Genomic DNA, 3,916 nt, shown 5'->3' on the forward strand with positions numbered 1-3,916 from the left:
ATCAAATCCAAAGATGAAGTAGACCGGGTGGTTTGGATATCTTAGACGCATCCAAACCTGATAGGAAGACTGCCCTATGTCAAGTACGGTTTATAACTCAAAAAACACTAGATCATATATTATGTGCTATTTGGAAATATGTAATGTGCCTATGAATAGTACCATTTCCTAGTGGGGGGAGAATTAATCTTAGCTTCTATTTTGTAGATGTCGATCAGTTTGGATTTTGACATGGTTTTGACTACACTAGAGTTGCTACATATTTAGTGGGGCCAAATGTCCCCGGATGAGAAGAAGGGAATTTCATCTCATTTAGGAAATTTGACATCCATTTTGACTATGACGGGTTGCAAGAAATTAATAGAAGTAATTATCGGGTTTTGGGATTGAGATAGGATAGTTTTTCGATTTGGGGATGACATCGAGATGACACCTACCTTAGAGGAGTTTAGGGATGTCTTGACTAGCATAGGCTCGGGATTCAAAAGATGAAACAATCCAAACCAAAATGCCTTAATCCCAGAAAAACCCACCTACTCCCAAATTTGCAAAATGCTTTCCTTAAACTACACCAATTGGGCCCATTGTCTAACAATACCCTTTAGAGAGTTATACAAAAGTTTGGGAACCCGAGTGGATTTGTCGAACATCTTGGGGAGTTCAAGACTTATGCCGAATGGACGACCACTAGACTTTTAGCTTTTGCCATTTGCTTTCAGGGAACCATGGGTTTTCCCAAAGATTGGTCCTTAGCCATAGACACCCGAGTCATTTCAGTTTCCCATGCCATCTTCTATGGGATAAACTAACAAGAAGAAACTAAATACTTTGACCTAACCCCAATTGTCCTAGCTGAATTGTACCGAGCCTTGAGCCTCTGCCGAAACCATTACAAATACTTCCAAGGTTGTAACCTACTCCTAAAATGGTGGATCCTTAAGCATCTAATCAAAGTTAAGGGTGAACAACACCTAAGTAAGCCATTCAAAAGGGATGGCCTTCTGGATTTTTACTCGAGCTTTGGGGAATAAAACAAACAAAGTTGGATCTTCAAGTTTTCTTGGTTGAAAGAAGAAAGCATTCAATGGATGTTCTACGACAGCGTGTCCGATAAAGTTATGGTTAAGGGTAGAAAGTGTCTATCCTTACTACTTATGAGGGTCCGAGGGATTTTCCCTTACGCGTCTGCTAGGGTTTTGAGACAATTTGGGAGGATTCAAGTCATACCCCAGGTCAGAGGCATGTGAGATTTTATCATTGACTATGACATCGATAGACTGCTAAAGGCTTTGGATCGCATACGAGAATGGAAAGGTCGCATGATTTGGGGTCCTGATACCTTAGCTGAGGATAGGTTTTGTCCGGGTTGTGTTGTCAAGTATATAGATTGGTTGAGGGCCGACTTATAAGGTACTCTTCCTCCCAGATCTATTCTTTATAGTTGTGTGCAAGATAAGGATTTGCAAGCCGAGATTCGAGCCCATTTGGTTCAGAGGAGAGCTGACGACAGAGATGCCAAATATTTAGAAAAGATCGAGCATGACAAAGCCATCATAGAGAGTCTGAGACATGAGTTGGAGCTTACTAATGACTGTTTGGTTGAGCTCGATGATCGGATGAAGAAGACTTTAGATGACATTGCTCCACTGACTTTTACACAGAAGGGGTTTCTGATGGAAGCCACTTTGACATCGGCTCATCTTCATACCTAGACTACCCTTCGGAAGGCAAAGAAGATCAAGACCAATCGAGATTGTTATACCCCATACTTTATATCTTTGGGTTTCGCCATAAGATAGCCGACGTGAATTTAGTGAGTGAGGATGTTCTTCGAGGTTACAAAGACTCTATCTGATTATTCCACATATGTGGGAGTTTAAGTTATGTGTAGCAGGTATCGAAAAGACAGGAGGTGAAATAAACCAGAAAAATTTGAGTGTTGTAGCAAAGCAACTCGACGGTCAGGTCGACGGACCGTCGACAGGTCCACGAGAATAACCCTGAGAGATTCAGGGGCTGGGACAGGTCGACGGTGGCAAGTGATGAACTGTCGATATATCGACGGACCGTCGACCTTGCCGTCGAACCACAGCAGTGGAAAACTTCTATGTTGTATAAATGTAAGAGGGCCACGACTTGGATCACTTATTTCACTCAAAATCAGAATTCTCTAGACCCTTCAAGTCTTCTCTACACTCTCTATATACCTATACACTTCCTAAGCCAAATCAAGTGAAATTTGAGCCTTAAATCCCTAAGCTAACTCATAGATGATGGTGACCTTTACTCTTAAGTTGATTTTTATGGTGGTTTTAGGTTGAAAAAGGTTGGGGAGCTAGGGTTCTTCAAGGTTGGGTATGTTTTCTCTATATTTCCTTATTTTGAATTGATTTGGAGATCATAAGTCATAAAAGTAAAGGAAAGTGTGGTAGGAAAAGTTATAAAGTGTTGTGTTGTAGTTGTTGGATATGGATGGAATTTGAAAGGAGGTTTTGGGTTTATTTGAGAGTAATTTGAATATAATTCTTGGATTATGGTATTGTCGATGTTATTATTGTTGATTATGAGTGGTTTGGAAATTGGTGGAAGTAGACACTAAAGTGGAAGTGCTATCTAAATTCCGTTAGCTCAGCTAGTTGTTTAGTTTGACCTTATAAGCATTTCAATGACTTTACCTTGATAAGAACTCTTTTAAATTAGAATTGCGAGCTTGGAAGGAGAACGTTAAGTAGATAAGGAGTCGTAAAGGTATGTTAAGGCTATTCCTTCTTTTCTTGGCATGATTCCATGTGGTAAGAGCGTAATGAACCTTGTGACTAGAGATTTATCAAAGTAGAGCTTATCATATTGTTGTGTAGCTTCCGAGTGTTATGTTAATCTTCCTATCCCCTCCCTATGTCCATGAGCTCATAGAGAGACAGAAGAGACACGTTACAGTATTGGTATTTTCCAACCCATGCAGGATATACATATATATTTCCTTAGCCTGGCCACTTGGTCAGTGAGACAGATATGCCTGGCCTACGGGTCAGTGAGACATTTATTTAGCCTAGCTACTTGGTCAGTGAGACATTATTATTTTGCCTGGCCGACGGGTCAGTGAGATTTTACATTTGCCTGGCCAGTTGGTTAGTGAGATATATGATACTATTGTATTGTACTTCATTTGAGACAGATCAGAGAGATATTCCGGGAATTCTTTGGCATACAGATTGTGTTATTTTCAGTTCAATTTCAATTATCATTTACCTTGCTTACTCTGTGCATTATTTAGTACAGAGGTCCCTTTTGCCAGGGGCGCTACATTCATGCTTGCAGGTACAGATCTACAGATTGATAGAACTCGATGGGTAGGATGCGATATTAGGCGATTGGTGAGCTCTTTTTTTGTTCGGAGTTGCTAGGTCTTTAGAGTCTCTCCCTTTTGATTACAGATTGTATGGGCAGGCCGGGGCCCTGTCCTGACCATGGTATAGTCGTACTTTCCCTAGAGGCTTGTAGACAAGTCCTATATATAGTGTGTTTGTGTGATAGCCTTATCGGCTTGTACATGTCTGTTTAGATATGCGTTGGCTTTGTACGATCATAGCAGCCTCATTTTGCTCAGTTGTGTACATATATTTTGGGTGTGTGTGTGTGCCCAGTTCAGATGAGATAGTAAGTATTTTTATATATATATATATATATATATCCAGATTGCGGCCTTGCCGGCTTGTTGGTATTGTCTGTGTACAGGTAGGCCTTATCAGTTTGAGTTGGGGGTTACTCCCCCCAGAGTTTTAGATTTAGAGTGGTTCGCTTGGGCCGAGTTTGGCATCAAGTGCCCGTCATGCCTCTCCATATTTAGGGCGTGATAGAGATCGGGCTTCGTACGTCGGCTGCGGAGGGCGGCTTATAGCGATTTACTTTATGCCTT

This window comes from Lycium ferocissimum, chromosome 6, assembly GCF_029784015.1.
Source record: "Lycium ferocissimum isolate CSIRO_LF1 chromosome 6, AGI_CSIRO_Lferr_CH_V1, whole genome shotgun sequence".
NCBI lineage: Eukaryota > Viridiplantae > Streptophyta > Magnoliopsida > Solanales > Solanaceae > Lycium > Lycium ferocissimum.